Source organism: Taudactylus pleione, unplaced genomic scaffold, assembly GCF_031769625.1.
Source record: "Taudactylus pleione unplaced genomic scaffold, aTauple2 ptg000392l, whole genome shotgun sequence".
Classification (NCBI taxonomy): Eukaryota; Metazoa; Chordata; class Amphibia; order Anura; family Myobatrachidae; genus Taudactylus; species Taudactylus pleione.
Genome location: NW_028284793.1, coordinates 7841256 through 7864357, shown reverse-complemented (window position 1 = coordinate 7864357; position 23102 = coordinate 7841256).

Here is a 23102-nt window from a genome sequence, read left to right as displayed (position 1 = left end):
TTGCTCCCATTATGATGTCACACTGTGACCCCCATTTTAACATCAAATATTAACTCCCATTATGACAACACAATGTCATTATCATTAATAAACCACATTCGTACTCCATCTATGACATCACAATGTCACTCATATTATGATGTCACACTGAAAACCCCAATTTAACATCAAATCTTAACTCCCATTATGACATCACAATGTCATTCTCATTAATAAACCACTTTATTACTTCCACTATGACATCACAATGTTACTCCCATTATGATGTCACACTGTGAACCCCATTTTAACATCAAATCTTAACTCCCATTATAACATCACAATGTCATTCTCATTATTAAACCACTTTAGTACTATCAATATGACATCACAATGTCAATCGCATTATGATGTCACAATGTAAACCCCATTTTAACATCAAATCTTAACTCCCATTATGACATCACAATGTCACTCTCATTTTTAAACCACTTTAGTACTCCCATTATGACATCACAATGTCACTCGCATTATGATGTCACACTGTAAACCCCATTTAACATCAAATCTTAACTCACATTATGACATCACAATGTCATTCTCATTATTAAACCACTTTAGTTCTCCCACTATGACATCACAATGTCACTCACATTATGATGTCACAATGTCCTTTCCATTTTTTGTCACATAGGCACTCCCATTATGACATCAAAATGTCATTCTCATTAATAAACCACTTTAGTTCTTCCATTATGACATCACAATGTTACTCCCATTATGATGTCATACTGTAAACCCCAATTTAACATCAAATCTTAACTCCCATTATGACATCACAATGTCATTCTCATTATTAAACCACTTTAGTACTCCCATTATGACATCACAATGTCACTCACATTATGATGTCACAATGTACACCCCATTTTAACATCAAATCTTAACTCCCATTATGACATCACAATGTCATTCTCATTATTATACCACTTTAGTAATCCCATTATGACATCACAATGTCAATTGCATTATGATGTCAAAATGTACACCCCATTTTAACATCAAATCTTAACTCCCATTATGACATCACAATGTCATTATCTTTATTAAACCACTTTAGTACCCCCATTATGACATCACAATGTCACTCACATTATGATGTCACAATATCCTTCCCATTTTTTGTCACATAGGCACTCCCAATATGACATCACAATGTCATTCTCATTAATAAACCACTTTGGTTCTTCTACTATGACATCACATTGTTAATCCCATTAAGATGTCATACTGTAAACCCCAGTTTAACATCAAATCTTAACTCCCATTATGACATCACAATGTCATTCTCATTATTAAACCACTTTACTACTCCCATTATGACATCACAATGTCACTCGCATTATGATGTCACAATGTACACAATTTTGACGTCAAATCTTAACTCCCATTATGACATCACAATGTCATTCTCATTATTAAACCACTTTAGTACTCCAATTATGACATCACAATATCACTCGCATTATTATGTCACAATGTACACCCCATTTTAACATCAAATCATAACTCCCATTATGACATCACAATGTCATTCTCATTATTAAACCACTTTAGTTCTCCCATTATGACATCACAATGTCACTAGCATTATGATGTCAAAATGTACACACCATTTTAACATCAAATCTTAACTCCCATTATGACATCACAATGTCATTCTCATTATTAAACCACTTTAGTACTACCATTATGACATCACAATGTCACTCACATTATGATGTCACAATGTCCTTCCCATTTTTTGTCACATAGGCACTCCCATTATGACATGACAATGTCATTCTCATTAATAAACCAATTAAGTTCTTCCATTATGACATCACAATGTCACTCGCATTATGATCTCAAAATGTACACCCCATTTTAACATCAAATCTTAAGTCCCATTATGACATCACAATGTCATTCTCATTATTAAACCACTTTAGTACCCCCATTATGAAATCACAATGTCACTCACAATATGATGTCACAATGTACACCCCATTTTAACATCAAATCTTAACTCCCATTATGACATCACAATGTCATTCTCATTATTAAACCACTTTAGTACTCCCATTATGACATCACAATGTCACTCACATGATGTCACAAAGTCCATCCCATTTTTTAAACATAGGCACTCCCATTATGACATCACAATGTCATTCTCATTAATAAACCACTTTAGTTCTTCCATTATGACATCACAATGTTACTCCCATTATGATGTCACTTTGTAAACCCAATTTTAACATCAAATCTTTACTCCCATTATGACATCACAATGTCATTATCTTTATTAAACCACTTTAGTATCCCCATTATGACATCACAATGTCACTCACATTATGATGTCACAATATCCTTCCCATTTTTTGTCACATAGGCACTCCCATTATGACATCACAATGTAATTCTCATTAATAAACCACTTTGGTTCTTCCACTATGACATCACATTGTTAATCCCATTAAGATGTCATACTGTAAACCCCAGTTTAACATCAAATCTTAACTCCCATTATGACATCACAATGTCATTCTCATTATTAAACCACTTTACTACTCCCATTATGACATCACAATGTCAATCGCATTATGATGTCACAATGTACACACCATTTTGACGTCAAATCTTAACTCCCATTATGACATCACAATGTCATTCTCATTATTAAACCACTTTAGTACTCCAATTATGACATCACAATATCACTCGCATTATTATGTCACAATGTACACCCCATTTTAACATCAAATCATAACTCCCATTATGACATCACAATGTCATTTTCATTATTAAACCACTTTAGTACTCCCATTATGACATCACAATGTCACTCGCATTATGATGTCAAAATGTACACCCCATTTTAACATCAAATCTTAACTCCCATTATGACATCACAATGTCATTCTCATTATTAAACCACTTTAGTACTACCATTATGACATCACAATGTTACTCACATTATGATGTCACAATGTCCTTCCCATTTTTTGTCACATAGGCAATCCCATTATGACATGACAATGTCATTCTCATTAATAAACCAATTAAGTTCTTCCATTATGACATAAGAATGTCACTCGCATTATGATCTCAAAATGTACACCCCATTTTAACATCAAATCTTATCTCCCATTATGACATCACAATGTCATTCTCATTATTAAACCACTTTAGTACTCCCATTATGACATCACAATGTCACTCACATGATGTCACAAAGTCCATCCCATTTTTTACACATAGGCACTCCCATTATGACATCACAATGTCATTCTCATTAATAAACCACTTTAGTTCTTCCATTATGACATCACAATGTTACTCCCATTATGATGTCACTCTGTAAACCCAATTTTAACATCAAATCTTAACTCCCACTATGACATCACAATGTCATTCTCATTATTAAACCACTTTAGTACTCCCATTATGACATCACAATGTCACTCGGATTATGATGTCACAATGTACACCCCATTTTAACATCAAATCTTAACTCCCATTACGACATCACAATGTCTTTCTCATTATTAAACCACTATAGTACTTCCATTATGATATCACAATGTCACTCGCATTATGATGTCAAAATGTACACCCCATTTTAACATCAAATCTTAACTCCCATTATGACATCCCAATGTCATTCTCATTATTAAACCACTTTAATACCCACATTATGACATCACAATGTCACTCACATTATGATGTCACAATGTCCTTCCCATTTTTTGTCACATAGGCACTCCCATTATGACATCACAATGTCATTCTCATTAATAAACCACTTTAGTTCTTCTACTATGACATCACAATGTTAATACCATTATGATGTCATACTGTAAACCTCATTTTAACATCAAATCTTATCTCCCATTATGACATCACAATGTCATTCTCATTATTAAACCACTTTAGTACTCCCATTATGACATCACAATATCGCTCGCATTATTATGTCACAATGTACACCCCAATTTAACATCAAATCATAACTCCCATTATGACATCACAATGTCATTCTCATTATTAAACAACTTTAGTACTCCCATTATGACATCACAATGTCACTCGCATTATGATGTCAAAATGTACACCCCATTTTAACATCAAATCTTAACTCCCATTATGACATCACAATGTCATTCTCATTATTAAACCACTTTAGTACTACCATTGTGACATCACAATGTCACTCACATTATGATGTCACAATGTCCTTCCCATTTTTTGTCACATAGGCACTCCCATTATGACATGACAATGTCATTCTCATTAATAAACCAATTAAGTTCTTTCATTATGACATCACAATGTCACTCGCATTATGATCTCAAAATGTACACCCCATTTTAACATCAAATCTTAACTCCCATTATGACATCACAATGTCATTCTCATTATTAAACCACTTTAGTACTACCATTGTGACATCACAATGTCACTCACATTATGATGTCACAATGTCCTTCCCATTTTTTGTCACATAGGCACTCCCATTATGACATGACAATGTCATTCTCATTAATAAACCAATTAAGTTCTTCCATTATGACATCACAATGTCACTCGCATTATGATGTCAAAATGTACACCCCATTTTAACATCTAATCTTAACTCCCATTATGACATCACAATGTCATTCTCATTATTAAACCACTTTAGTACTACCATTATGACATCACAATGTCACTCACATTATGATGTCACAATGTCCTTCCCATTTTTTGTCATATAGGCACTCCCATTATGACATGACAATGTCATTCTCATTAATAAACCAATTAAGTTCTTCCATTATGACATCACAATGTCACTCGCATTATGATCTCAAAATGTACACCCCATTTTAACATCAAATCGTATCTCCCATTATGACATCACAATGTCATTCTCATTATTAAACCACTTTAGTACCCCCATTATGACATCACAATGTCACTCACATTATGATGTCACAATGTACACCCCATTTTAACATCAAATCTTAACTCCCATTATGACATCACAATGTCATTCTCATTATTAAACCACTTTAGTACTCCCATTATGACATCACAATGTCACTCACATGATGTCACAAAGTCCATCCCATTTTTTACACATAGGCAATCCCATTATGACATCACAATGTCATTCTCATTAATAAACCACTTTAGTTCTTCCATTATGACATCACAATGTTACTCCCATTTGATGTCACTTTGTAAACCCAATTTTAACATCAAATCTTAACTCCCATTATGACATCACAATGTCATTATCTTTATTAAACCACTTTAGTACCCCCATTATGACATCACAATGTCACTCACATTATGATGTCACAATATCCTTCCCATTTTTTGTCACATAGGCACTCCCATTATGACATCACAATGTAATTCTCATTAATAAACCACTTTGGTTCTTCCACTATGACATCACATTGTTAATCCCATTAAGATGTCATACTGTAAACCCCAGTTTAACATCAAATCTTAACTCCCATTATGACATCACAATGTCATTCTCATTATTAAACCACTTTACTACTCCCATTATGACATCACAATGTCAATCGCATTATGATGTCACAATGTACACACCATTTTGACGTCAAATCTTAACTCCCATTATGACATCACAATGTCATTCTCATTATTAAACCACTTTAGTACTCCAATTATGACATCACAATATCACTCGCATTATTGTGTCACAATATACACCCCATTTTAACATCAAATCATAACTCCCATTATGACATCACAATGTCATTTTCATTATTAAACCACTTTAGTACTCCCATTATGACATCACAATGTCACTCGCATTATGATGTCAAAATGTACACCCCATTTTAACATCAAATCTTAACTCCCATTATGACATCACAATGTCATTCTCATTATTAAACCACTTTAGTACTACCATTATGACATCACAATGTCACTCACATTATGATGTCACAATGTCCTTCCCATTTTTTGTCACATAGGCAATCCCCTTATGACATGACAATGTCATTCTCATTAATAAACCAATTAAGTTCTTCCATTATGACATCAGAATGTCACTCGCATTATGATCTCAAAATGTACACCCCATTTTAACATCAAATCTTAACTCCCATTATGACATCACAATGTCATTCTCATTATTAAACCACTTTAGTACTCCCATTATGACATCACATTGTCACTCACATGATGTCACAAAGTCCATCCCATTTTTTACACATAGGCACTCCCATTATGACATCACAAAGTCATTCTCATTAATAAACCACTTTAGTTCTTCCATTATGACATCACAATGTTACTCCCATTATGATGTCACTCTGTAAACCCAATTTTAACATCAAATCTTAACTCCCACTATGACATCACAATGTCATTCTCATTATTAAACCACTTTAGTACTCCCATTATGACATCACAATGTCACTCGGATTATGATGTCACAATGTACACCCCATTTTAACATCAAATCTTAACTCCCATTACGACATCACAATGTCTTTCTCATTATTAAACCACTATAGTACTTCCATTATGATATCACAATGTCACTCACATTATGATGTCAAAATGTACACCCCATTTTAACATCAAATCTTAACTCCCATTATGACATCCCAATGTCATTCTCATTATTAAACCACTTTAATACCCACATTATGACATCACAATGTCACTCACATTATGATGTCACAATGTCCTTCCCATTTTTTGTCACATAGGCACTCCCATTATGACATCACAATGTCATTCTCATTAATAAACCACTTTAGTTCTTCTACTATGACATCACAATGTTAATACCATTATGATGTCATACTGTAAACCTCATTTTAACATCAAATCTTATCTCCCATTATGACATCACAATGTCATTCTCATTATTAAACCACTTTAGTACTCCCATTATGACATCACAATATCGCTCGCATTATTATGTCACAATGTACACCCCATTTTAACATCAAATCATAACTCCCATTATGACATCACAATGTCATTCTCATTATTAAACAACTTTAGTACTCCCATTATGACATCACAATGTCACTCGCATTATGATGTCAAAATGTACACCCCATTTTAACATCAAATCTTAACTCCCATTATGACATCACAATGTCATTCTCATTATTAAACCACTTTAGTACTACCATTGTGACATCACAATGTCACTCACATTATGATGTCACAATGTCCTTCCCAATTTTTGTCACATAGGCACTCCCATTATGACATGACAATGTCATTCTCATTAATAAACCAATTAAGTTCTTTCATTATGACATCACAATGTCACTCGCATTATGATCTCAAAATGTACACCCCATTTTAACATCAAATCTTAACTCCCATTATGACATCACAATGTCATTCTCATTATTAAACCACTTTAGTACTACCATTGTGACATCACAATGTCACTCACATTATGATGTCACAATGTCCTTCCCATATTTTGTCACATAGGCACTCCCATTATGACATGACAATGTCATTCTCATTAATAAACCAATTAAGTTCTTCCATTATGACATCACAATGTCACTCGCATTATGATGTCAAAATGTACACCCCATTTTAACATCTAATCTTAACTCCCATTATGACATCACAATGTCATTCTCATTATTAAACCACTTTAGTACTACCATTATGACATCACAATGTCACTCACATTATGATGTCACAATGTCCTTCCCATTTTTTGTCATATAGGCACTCCCATTATGACATGACAATGTCATTCTCATTAATAAACCAATTAAGTTCTTCCATTATGACATCACAATGTCACTCGCATTATGATCTCAAAATGTACACCCCATTTTAACATCAAATCTTATCTCCCATTATGACATCACAATGTCATTCTCATTATTAAACCACTTTAGTACCCCCATTATGACATCACAATGTCACTCACATTATGATGTCACAATGTACACCCCATTTTAACATCAAATCTTAACTCCCATTATGACATCACAATGTCATTCTCATTATTAAACCACTTTAGTACTCCCATTATGACATCACAATGTCACTCACATGATGTCACAAAGTCCATCCCATTTTTTACACATAGGCACTCCCATTATGACATCACAATGTCATTCTCATTAATAAACCACTTTAGTTCTTCCATTATGACATCACAATGTTACTCCCATTTGATGTCACTTTGTAAACCCAATTTTAACATCAAATCTTAACTCCCATTATGACATCACAATGTCATTATCTTTATTAAACCACTTTAGTACCCCCATTATGACATCACAATGTCACTCACATTATGATGTCACAATATCCTTCCCATTTTTTGTCACATAGGCACTCCCATTATGACATCACAATGTAATTCTCATTAATAAACCACTTTGGTTCTTCCACTATGACATCACATTGTTAATCCCATTAAGATGTCATACTGTAAACCCCAGTTTAACATCAAATCTTAACTCCCATTATGACATCACAATGTCATTCTCATTATTAAACCACTTTACTACTCCCATTATGACATCACAATGTCAATCGCATTATGATGTCACAATGTACACACCATTTTGACGTCAAATCTTAACTCCCATTATGACATCACAATGTCATTCTCATTATTAAACCACTTTAGTACTCCAATTATGACATCACAATATCACTCGCATTATTATGTCACAATATACACCCCATTTTAACATCAAATCATAACTCCCATTATGACATCACAATGTCATTTTCATTATTAAACCACTTTAGTACCCCCATTATGAAATCACAATGTCACTCACATTATGATGTCACAATGTACACCCCATTTTAACATCAAATCTAAACTCCCATTATGACATCACAATGTCATTCTCATTATTAAACCACTTTAGTACTCCCATTATGACATCACAATGTCACTCACATGATGTCACAAAGTCCATCCCATTTTTTACACATAGGCACTCCCAATTATGACATCACAATGTCATTCTCATTAATAAACCACTTTAGTTCTTCCATTATGACATCACAATGTTACTCCCATTATGATGTCACTCTGTAAACCCAATTTTAACATCAAATCTTAACTCCCACTATGACATCACAATGTCATTCTCATTATTAAACCACTTTAGTACTCCCATTATGACATCACAATGTCACTCGGATTATGATGTCACAATGTACACCCCATTTTAACATCAAATCTTAACTCCCATTATGACATCCCAATGTCTTTCTCATTATTAAACCACTATAGTACTTCCATTATGATATCACAATGTCACTCGCATTATGATGTCAAAATGTACACCCCATTTTAACATCAAATCTTAACTCCCATTATGACATCCCAATGTCATTCTCATTATTAAACCACTTTAATACCCACATTATGACATCACAATGTCACTCACATTATGATGTCACAATGTCCTTCCCATTTTTTGTCACATAGGCACTCCCATTATGACATCACAATGTCATTCTCATTAATAAACCACTTTAGTTCTTCCACTATGACATCACAATGTTAATACCATTATGATGTCATACTGTAAACCTCATTTTAACATCAAATCTTATCTCCCATTATGACATCACAATGTCATTCTTATTATTAAACCACTTTAGTAGTCCCATTATGACATCACAATATCGCTCGCATTATTATGTCACAATGTACACCCCATTTTAACATCAAATCATAACTCCCATTATGACATCACAATGTCATTCTCATTATTAAACAACTTTTGTACTCCCATTATAACATCACAATGTCACTCGCATTATGATGTCAAAATGTACACCCCATTTTAACATCAAATCTTAACTCCCATTATGACATCACAATGTCATTCTCATTATTAAACCACTTTAGTACTACCATTGTGACATCACAATGTCACTCACATTATGATGTCACAATGTCCTTCCCATTTTTTGTCACATAGGCACTCCCATTATGACATGACAATGTCATTCTCATTAATAAACCAATTAAGTTCTTTCATTATGACATCACAATGTCACTCGCATTATGATCTCAAAATGTACACCCCAATTTAACATCAAATCTTAACTCCCATTATGACATCACAATGTCATTCTCATTATTAAACCACTTTAGTACCCCCATTATGACATCACAATGTCACTCACATTATGATGTCACAATGTACACCCCATTTTAACATCAAATCTTAACTCCCATTATGACATCACAATGTCATTCTCATTATTAAACCACTTTAGTACTCCCATTATGACATCACAATGTCACTCACATTACGATGTCACAATGTCCTTCCCATTTTTTGTCACATAGGCACTCCCATTATGACATGACAATGTTATTCTCATTAATAAACCAATTAAGTTCTTCCATTATGACATCATAATGTCACTCGCATTATGATGTCAAAATGTACACCCCATTTTAACATCTAATCTTAACTCCCATTATGACATCCCAATGTCATTCTCATTATTAATCCACTTTAGTACCCACATTATGACATCACAATGTCACTCACATTATGATGTCACAATGTCCTTCCCATTTTTTGTCACATAGGCACTCCCATTATGACATCACAATGTCATTCTCATTATTAAACTACTTTAGTACTTCCACTATGACATCACAATGTTACTCCCATTATGATATCACGCTGTGAACCCCATTTTAACATCAAAACTTAACTCCCATTATGACATCACAATGTCATTCTCATTATTAACCATTTTAGTACTCCATTATGACATCACAATGTCACTTGCATTATGATATCACACTGTGAACACCATTTTAACATCAAATCTTAACTCCAATTATGACATCACAATGTCATTCTCATTATTAAACCACTTTTGTACTCCCATTATGACATCACAATGTCACTCACATGATGTCACAATGTCCATCCCATTTTTTTCACATAGGCACTCCCATTATGACATCACAATGTCATTCTCATTAATAAACCACTTTAGTTCTTCCATTATGACATCACAATGTTAATCCCATTATGATGTCAATCTGTAAACCTAATTTTAACATCAAATCTTAACTCCCACTATGACATTACAATGTCATTCTCATTATTAAACCACTTTAGTACTCCCATTATGACATCACAATGTCACTCGCATTATGATGTCACAATGTCCCTCCCATTTTTTGTCACATAGGCACTCCCATTATGACATCACAATGTCATTCTCATTAATAAACCACTTTAGTTCTTCCACTATTACATCACAATATTACTCCCATTATGATGTCATACTGTAAACCCCATTTTAACATCAAATCTTAACTCCCATTATGACATCACAATGTCATTCTCATTATTAAACCATTTTAGTACTCCCATTATGACATCACAGTATCACTCGCATTATGAAGTCACAATGTAAATCCCAATTTAACATCAAATCTTAACTCCCATTATGACATCACAATGTCATTCTCATTATTAAACCACTTTAGTTCGAGCAGTATGACATCACAATGTCACTAGCATTATGATGTCACAATGTCCTTCACATTTCTTGTTTCCTAGTCGCTCCCATTATGACATCAAAATGTCATTCTCATTAATAAACCACTTTAGTACTTCCACTTTGACATCACAATGTTACTCCCATTATGATGTCATTCTGTGAACCACCCATTTTAACATCAATTCTTAACTCCCATTATGACATCACAATGTCATTCTTCTTAATAAACAACTTTAGTACTTCCACTATGACATCACAATTTTACTCCCATTATGATGTCACACTGTGAACCCCATTTTAACATCAAATCTTAACTACCATTATAACATCACAATGTCATACTCATTATAAAACCACTTTAGTACCCACATTATGACATCACAATGTCCTTCCCATTTTTTGTCACATAGGCACTCCCATTATGACATCACAATGTCATTCTCATTAATAAACCTCTTTAGTTCTTCCACTATGACATCACAATGTTAATCCCATTATGATGTCATACTGTAAACCTCATTTTAACATCAAATCTTATCTCCCATAATGACATCACAATGTCATTCTCATTATTAAACCACTTTAGTACTCCCTTTATGACATCACAATGTCTCTCGCATTATGATGTCACACGGAAAAATCAATTTTAACATCAAATCTTAAATCCCATTTTGACATCACAATGTCATTGTCATTAATAAACCACTTTAGTACTACCATTATGACAACACAATGTCACTCACATTATGATGTCACAAAGTCCTTCCCATTTTTTGTCACATAGGCACTCCCATTATGACATCACAATGTCATTCTGATTAATAAACCACTTTAGTACTTCCACTATGACATCACAATGTCACTCCCAATATGATGTCACACTGTGAACCCCATTTTAACATCAAATCTTAACTCCCCTTATGACATCACAATGTCATTATCATTAATAAACCACTTTAGTACTCCAATTATGACTACACAATGTCACCCGCATTATGATGTCACACTGCAAACCCCATTTTAACATCAAATCTTAACTCCCATTATGACATCACATTGTCATTCTCATTATTAAACCATTTTACTACTCCCATTATGACATCACAATGTAACTCGCAATATGAGGTCACACTGTAAACACAATTTTAACATCAAATCTTAACTCCCATTATGACATAACAAAGTCATTATCATTAATAAACCACTTTATTACTCCCATTATGACATCACAATGTCACTCACATTATGATGTCACAATGTCCTTCCCATTTTTTGTCACATATTCACTCCCATTATGACATCACAATGTCATTCTCATTAATAAACCACTTTAGTACTTCCACTATGACATCACAATGTTGCTCCCATTATGATGTCACACTGTGACCCCCATTTTAACATCAAATATTAACTCCCATTATGACAACACAATGTCATTATCATTAATAAACCACATTCGTACTCCATCTATGACATCACAATGTCACTCATATTATGATGTCACACTGAAAACCCCAATTTAACATCAAATCTTAACTCCCATTATGACATCACAATGTCATTCTCATTAATAAACCACTTTATTACTTCCACTATGACATCACAATGTTACTCCCATTATGATGTCACACTGTGAACCCCATTTTAACATCAAATCTTAACTCCCATTATAACATCACAATGTCATTCTCATTATTAAACCACTTTAGTACTATCAATATGACATCACAATGTCAATCGCATTATGATGTCACAATGTAAACCCCATTTTAACATCAAATCTTAACTCCCATTATGACATCACAATGTCACTCTCATTTTTAAACCACTTTAGTACTCCCATTATGACATCACAATGTCACTCGCATTATGATGTCACACTGTAAACCCCATTTAACATCAAATCTTAACTCACATTATGACATCACAATGTCATTCTCATTATTAAACCACTTTAGTTCTCCCACTATGACATCACAATGTCACTCACATTATGATGTCACAATGTCCTTTCCATTTTTTGTCACATAGGCACTCCCATTATGACATCAAAATGTCATTCTCATTAATAAACCACTTTAGTTCTTCCATTATGACATCACAATGTTACTCCCATTATGATGTCATACTGTAAACCCCAATTTAACATCAAATCTTAACTCCCATTATGACATCACAATGTCATTCTCATTATTAAACCACTTTAGTACTCCCATTATGACATCACAATGTCACTCACATTATGATGTCACAATGTACACCCCATTTTAACATCAAATCTTAACTCCCATTATGACATCACAATGTCATTCTCATTATTATACCACTTTAGTAATCCCATTATGACATCACAATGTCAATTGCATTATGATGTCAAAATGTACACCCCATTTTAACATCAAATCTTAACTCCCATTATGACATCACAATGTCATTATCTTTATTAAACCACTTTAGTACCCCCATTATGACATCACAATGTCACTCACATTATGATGTCACAATATCCTTCCCATTTTTTGTCACATAGGCACTCCCAATATGACATCACAATGTCATTCTCATTAATAAACCACTTTGGTTCTTCTACTATGACATCACATTGTTAATCCCATTAAGATGTCATACTGTAAACCCCAGTTTAACATCAAATCTTAACTCCCATTATGACATCACAATGTCATTCTCATTATTAAACCACTTTACTACTCCCATTATGACATCACAATGTCACTCGCATTATGATGTCACAATGTACACAATTTTGACGTCAAATCTTAACTCCCATTATGACATCACAATGTCATTCTCATTATTAAACCACTTTAGTACTCCAATTATGACATCACAATATCACTCGCATTATTATGTCACAATGTACACCCCATTTTAACATCAAATCATAACTCCCATTATGACATCACAATGTCATTCTCATTATTAAACCACTTTAGTTCTCCCATTATGACATCACAATGTCACTAGCATTATGATGTCAAAATGTACACACCATTTTAACATCAAATCTTAACTCCCATTATGACATCACAATGTCATTCTCATTATTAAACCACTTTAGTACTACCATTATGACATCACAATGTCACTCACATTATGATGTCACAATGTCCTTCCCATTTTTTGTCACATAGGCACTCCCATTATGACATGACAATGTCATTCTCATTAATAAACCAATTAAGTTCTTCCATTATGACATCACAATGTCACTCGCATTATGATCTCAAAATGTACACCCCATTTTAACATCAAATCTTAAGTCCCATTATGACATCACAATGTCATTCTCATTATTAAACCACTTTAGTACCCCCATTATGAAATCACAATGTCACTCACAATATGATGTCACAATGTACACCCCATTTTAACATCAAATCTTAACTCCCATTATGACATCACAATGTCATTCTCATTATTAAACCACTTTAGTACTCCCATTATGACATCACAATGTCACTCACATGATGTCACAAAGTCCATCCCATTTTTTAAACATAGGCACTCCCATTATGACATCACAATGTCATTCTCATTAATAAACCACTTTAGTTCTTCCATTATGACATCACAATGTTACTCCCATTATGATGTCACTTTGTAAACCCAATTTTAACATCAAATCTTTACTCCCATTATGACATCACAATGTCATTATCTTTATTAAACCACTTTAGTATCCCCATTATGACATCACAATGTCACTCACATTATGATGTCACAATATCCTTCCCATTTTTTGTCACATAGGCACTCCCATTATGACATCACAATGTAATTCTCATTAATAAACCACTTTGGTTCTTCCACTATGACATCACATTGTTAATCCCATTAAGATGTCATACTGTAAACCCCAGTTTAACATCAAATCTTAACTCCCATTATGACATCACAATGTCATTCTCATTATTAAACCACTTTACTACTCCCATTATGACATCACAATGTCAATCGCATTATGACGTCACAATGTACACACCATTTTGACGTCAAATCTTAACTCCCATTATGACATCACAATGTCATTCTCATTATTAAACCACTTTAGTACTCCAATTATGACATCACAATATCACTCGCATTATTGTGTCACAATGTACACCCCATTTTAACATCAAATCATAACTCCCATTATGACATCACAATGTCATTTTCATTATTAAACCACTTTAGTACTCCCATTATGACATCACAATGTCACTCGCATTATGATGTCAAAATGTACACCCCATTTTAACATCAAATCTTAACTCCCATTATGACATCACAATGTCATTCTCATTATTAAACCACTTTAGTACTACCATTATGACATCACAATGTTACTCACATTATGATGTCACAATGTCCTTCCCATTTTTTGTCACATAGGCAATCCCATTATGACATGACAATGTCATTCTCATTAATAAACCAATTAAGTTCTTCCATTATGACATCAGAATGTCACTCGCATTATGATCTCAAAATGTACACCCCATTTTAACATCAAATCTTATCTCCCATTATGACATCACAATGTCATTCTCATTATTAAACCACTTTAGTACTCCCATTATGACATCACAATGTCACTCACATGATGTCACAAAGTCCATCCCATTTTTTACACATAGGCACTCCCATTATGACATCACAATGTCATTCTCATTAATAAACCACTTTAGTTCTTCCATTATGACATCACAATGTTACTCCCATTATGATGTCACTCTGTAAACCCAATTTTAACATCAAATCTTAACTCCCACTATGACATCACAATGTCATTCTCATTATTAAACCACTTTAGTACTCCCATTATGACATCACAATGTCACTCGGATTATGATGTCACAATGTACACCCCATTTTAACATCAAATCTTAACTCCCATTACGACATCACAATGTCTTTCTCATTATTAAACCACTATAGTACTTCCATTATGATATCACAATGTCACTCGCATTATGATGTCAAAATGTACACCCCATTTTAACATCAAATCTTAACTCCCATTATGACATCCCAATGTCATTCTCATTATTAAACCACTTTAATACCCACATTATGACATCACAATGTCACTCACATTATGATGTCACAATGTCCTTCCCATTTTTTGTCACATAGGCACTCCCATTATGACATCACAATGTCATTCTCATTAATAAACCACTTTAGTTCTTCTACTATGACATCACAATGTTAATACCATTATGATGTCATACTGTAAACCTCATTTTAACATCAAATCTTATCTCCCATTATGACATCACAATGTCATTCTCATTATTAAACCACTTTAGTACTCCCATTATGACATCACAATATCGCTCGCATTATTATGTCACAATGTACACCCCAATTTAACATCAAATCATAACTCCCATTATGACATCACAATGTCATTCTCATTATTAAACAACTTTAGTACTCCCATTATGACATCACAATGTCACTCGCATTATGATGTCAAAATGTACACCCCATTTTAACATCAAATCTTAACTCCCATTATGACATCACAATGTCATTCTCATTATTAAACCACTTTAGTACTACCATTGTGACATCACAATGTCATTCACATTATGATGTCACAATGTCCTTCCCATTTTTTGTCACATAGGCACTCCCATTATGACATGACAATGTCATTCTCATTAATAAACCAATTAAGTTCTTTCATTATGACATCACAATGTCACTCGCATTATGATCTCAAAATGTACACCCCATTTTAACATCAAATCTTAACTCCCATTATGACATCACAATGTCATTCTCATTATTAAACCACTTTAGTACTACCATTGTGACATCACAATGTCACTCACATTATGATGTCACAATGTCCTTCCCATTTTTTGTCACATAGGCACTCCCATTATGACATGACAATGTCATTCTCATTAATAAACCAATTAAGTTCTTCCATTATGACATCACAATGTCACTCGCATTATGATGTCAAAATGTACACCCCATTTTAACATCTAATCTTAACTCCCATTATGACATCACAATGTCATTCTCATTATTAAACCACTTTAGTACTACCATTATGACATCACAATGTCACTCACATTATGATGTCACAATGTCCTTCCCATTTTTTGTCATATAGGCACTCCCATTATGACATGACAATGTCATTCTCATTAATAAACCAATTAAGTTCTTCCATTATGACATCACAATGTCACTCGCATTATGATCTCAAAATGTACACCCCATTTTAACATCAAATCGTATCTCCCATTATGACATCACAATGTCATTCTCATTATTAAACCACTTTAGTACCCCCATTATGACATCACAATGTCACTCACATTATGATGTCACAATGTACACCCCATTTTAACATCAAATCTTAACTCCCATTATGACATCACAATGTCATTCTCATTATTAAACCACTTTAGTACTCCCATTATGACATCACAATGTCACTCACATGATGTCACAAAGTCCATCCCATTTTTTACACATAGGCAATCCCATTATGACATCACAATGTCATTCTCATTAATAAACCACTTTAGTTCTTCCATTATGACATCACAATGTTACTCCCATTTGATGTCACTTTGTAAACCCAATTTTAACATCAAATCTTAACTCCCATTATGACATCACAATGTCATTATCTTTATTAAACCACTTTAGTACCCCCATTATGACATCACAATGTCACTCACATTATGATGTCACAATATCCTTCCCATTTTTTGTCACATAGGCACTCCCATTATGACATCACAATGTAATTCTCATTAATAAACCACTTTGGTTCTTCCACTATGACATCACATTGTTAATCCCATTAAGATGTCATACTGTAAACCCCAGTTTAACATCAAATCTTAACTCCCAATATGACATCACAATGTCATTCTCATTATTAAACCACTTTACTACTCCCATTATGACATCACAATGTCAATCGCATTATGATGTCACAATGTACACACCATTTTGACGTCAAATCTTAACTCCCATTATGACATCACAATGTCATTCTCATTATTAAACCACTTTAGTACTCCAATTATGACATCACAATATCACTCGCATTATTGTGTCACAATATACACCCCATTTTAACATCAAATCATAACTCCCATTATGACATCACAATGTCATTTTCATTATTAAACCACTTTAGTACTCCCATTATGACATCACAATGTCACTCGCATTATGATGTCAAAATGTACACCCCATTTTAACATCAAATCTTAACTCCCATTATGACATCACAATGTCATTCTCATTATTAAACCACTTTAGTACTACCATTATGACATCACAATGTCACTCACATTATGATGTCACAATGTCCTTCCCATTTTTTGTCACATAGGCAATCCCCTTATGACATGACAATGTCATTCTCATTAATAAACCAATTAAGTTCTTCCATTATGACATCAGAATGTCACTCGCATTATGATCTCAAAATGTACACCCCATTTTAACATCAAATCTTAACTCCCATTATGACATCACAATGTCATTCTCATTATTAAACCACTTTAGTACTCCCATTATGACATCACAATGTCACTCACATGATGTCACAAAGTCCATCCCATTTTTTACACATAGGCACTCCCATTATGACATCACAAAGTCATTCTCATTAATAAACCACTTTAGTTCTTCCATTATGACATCACAATGTTACTCCCATTATGATGTCACTCTGTAAACCCAATTTTAACATCAAATCTTAACTCCCACTATGACATCACAATGTCATTCTCATTATTAAACCACTTTAGTACTCCCATTATGACATCACAATGTCACTCGGATTATGATGTCACAATGTACACCCCATTTTAACATCAAATCTTAACTCCCATTACGACATCACAATGTCTTTCTCATTATTAAACCACTATAGTACTTCCATTATGATATCACAATGTCACTCACATTATGATGTCAAAATGTACACCCCATTTTAACATCAAATCTTAACTCCCATTATGACATCCCAATGTCATTCTCATTATTAAACCACTTTAATACCCACATTATGACATCACAATGTCACTCACATTATGATGTCACAATGTCCTTCCCATTTTTTGTCACATAGGCACTCCCATTATGACATCACAATGTCATTCTCATTAATAAACCACTTTAGTTCTTCTACTATGACATCACAATGTTAATACCATTATGATGTCATACTGTAAACCTCATTTTAACATCAAATCTTATCTCCCATTATGACATCACAATGTCATTCTCATTATTAAACCACTTTAGTACTCCCATTATGACATCACAATATCGCTCGCATTATTATGTCACAATGTACACCCCATTTTAACATCAAATCATAACTCCCATTATGACATCACAATGTCATTCTCATTATTAAACAACTTTAGTACTCCCATTATGACATCACAATGTCACTCGCATTATGATGTCAAAATGTACACCCCATTTTAACATCAAATCTTAACTCCCATTATGACATCACAATGTCATTCTCATTATTAAACCACTTTAGTACTACCATTGTGACATCACAATGTCACTCACATTATGATGTCACAATGTCCTTCCCAATTTTTGTCACATAGGCACTCCCATTATGACATGACAATGTCATTCTCATTAATAAACCAATTAAGTTCTTTCATTATGACATCACAATGTCACTCGCATTATGATCTCAAAATGTACACCCCATTTTAACATCAAATCTTAACTCCCATTATGACATCACAATGTCATTCTCATTATTAAACCACTTTAGTACTACCATTGTGACATCACAATGTCACTCACATTATGATGTCACAATGTCCTTCCCATATTTTGTCACATAGGCACTCCCATTATGACATGACAATGTCATTCTCATTAATAAACCAATTAAGTTCTTCCATTATGACATCACAATGTCACTCGCATTATGATGTCAAAATGTACACCCCATTTTAACATCTAATCTTAACTCCCATTATGACATCACAATGTCATTCTCATTATTAAACCACTTTAGTACTACCATTATGACATCACAATGTCACTCACATTATGATGTCACAATGTCCTTCCCATTTTTTGTCATATAGGCACTCCCATTATGACATGACAATGTCATTCTCATTAATAAACCAATTAAGTTCTTCCATTATGACATCACAATGTCACTCGCATTATGATCTCAAAATGTACACCCCATTTTAACATCAAATCTTATCTCCCATTATGACATCACAATGTCATTCTCATTATTAAACCACTTTAGTACCCCCATTATGACATCACAATGTCACTCACATTATGATGTCACAATGTACACCCCATTTTAACATCAAATCTTAACTCCCATTATGACATCACAATGTCATTCTCATTATTAAACCACTTTAGTACTCCCATTATGACATCACAATGTCACTCACATGATGTCACAAAGTCCATCCCATTTTTTACACATAGGCACTCCCATTATGACATCACAATGTCATTCTCATTAATAAACCACTTTAGTTCTTCCATTATGACATCACAATGTTACTCCCATTTGATGTCACTTTGTAAACCCAATTTTAACATCAAATCTTAACTCCCATTATGACATCACAATGTCATTATCTTTATTAAACCACTTTAGTACCCCCATTATGACATCACAATGTCACTCACATTATGATGTCACAATATCCTTCCCATTTTTTGTCACATAGGCACTCCCATTATGACATCACAATGTAATTCTCATTAATAAACCACTTTGGTTCTTCCACTATGACATCACATTGTTAATCCCATTAAGATGTCATACTGTAAACCCCAGTTTAACATCAAATCTTAACTCCCATTATGACATCACAATGTCATTCTCATTATTAAACCACTTTACTACTCCCATTATGACATCACAATGTCAATCGCATTATGATGTCACAATGTACACACCATTTTGACGTCAAATCTTAACTCCCATTATGACATCACAATGTCATTCTCATTATTAAACCACTTTAGTACTCCAATTATGACATCACAATATCACTCGCATTATTATGTCACAATATACACCCCATTTTAACATCAAATCATAACTCCCATTATGACATCACAATGTCATTTTCATTATTAAACCACTTTAGTACCCCCATTATGAAATCACAATGTCACTCACATTATGATGTCACAATGTACACCCCATTTTAACATCAAATCTAAACTCCCATTATGACATCACAATGTCATTCTCATTATTAAACCACTTTAGTACTCCCATTATGACATCACAATGTCACTCACATGATGTCACAAAGTCCATCCCATTTTTTACACATAGGCACTCCCAATTATGACATCACAATGTCATTCTCATTAATAAACCACTTTAGTTCTTCCATTATGACATCACAATGTTACTCCCATTATGATGTCACTCTGTAAACCCAATTTTAACATCAAATCTTAACTCCCACTATGACATCACAATGTCATTCTCATTATTAAACCACTTTAGTACTCCCATTATGACATCACAATGTCACTCGGATTATGATGTCACAATGTACACCCCATTTTAACATCAAATCTTAACTCCCATTATGACATCCCAATGTCTTTCTCATTATTAAACCACTATAGTACTTCCATTATGATATCACAATGTCACTCGCATTATGATGTCAAAATGTACACCCCATTTTAACATCAAATCTTAACTCCCATTATGACATCCCAATGTCATTCTCATTATTAAACCACTTTAATACCCACATTATGACATCACAATGTCACTCACATTATGATGTCACAATGTCCTTCCCATTTTTTGTCACATAGGCACTCCCATTATGACATCACAATGTCATTCTCATTAATAAACCACTTTAGTTCTTCCACTATGACATCACAATGTTAATACCATTATGATGTCATACTGTAAACCTCATTTTAACATCAAATCTTATCTCCCATTATGACATCACAATGTCATTCTTATTATTAAACCACTTTAGTAGTCCCATTATGACATCACAATATCGCTCGCATTATTATGTCACAATGTACACCCCATTTTAACATCAAATCATAACTCCCATTATGACATCACAATGTCATTCTCATTATTAAACAACTTTTGTACTCCCATTATAACATCACAATGTCACTCGCATTATGATGTCAAAATGTACACCCCATTTTAACATCAAATCTTAACTCCCATTATGACATCACAATGTCATTCTCATTATTAAACCACTTTAGTACTACCATTGTGACATCACAATGTCACTCACATTATGATGTCACAATGTCCTTCCCATTTTTTGTCACATAGGCACTCCCATTATGACATGACAATGTCATTCTCATTAATAAACCAATTAAGTTCTTTCATTATGACATCACAATGTCACTCGCATTATGATCTCAAAATGTACACCCCAATTTAACATCAAATCTTAACTCCCATTATGACATCACAATGTCATTCTCATTATTAAACCACTTTAGTACCCCCATTATGACAT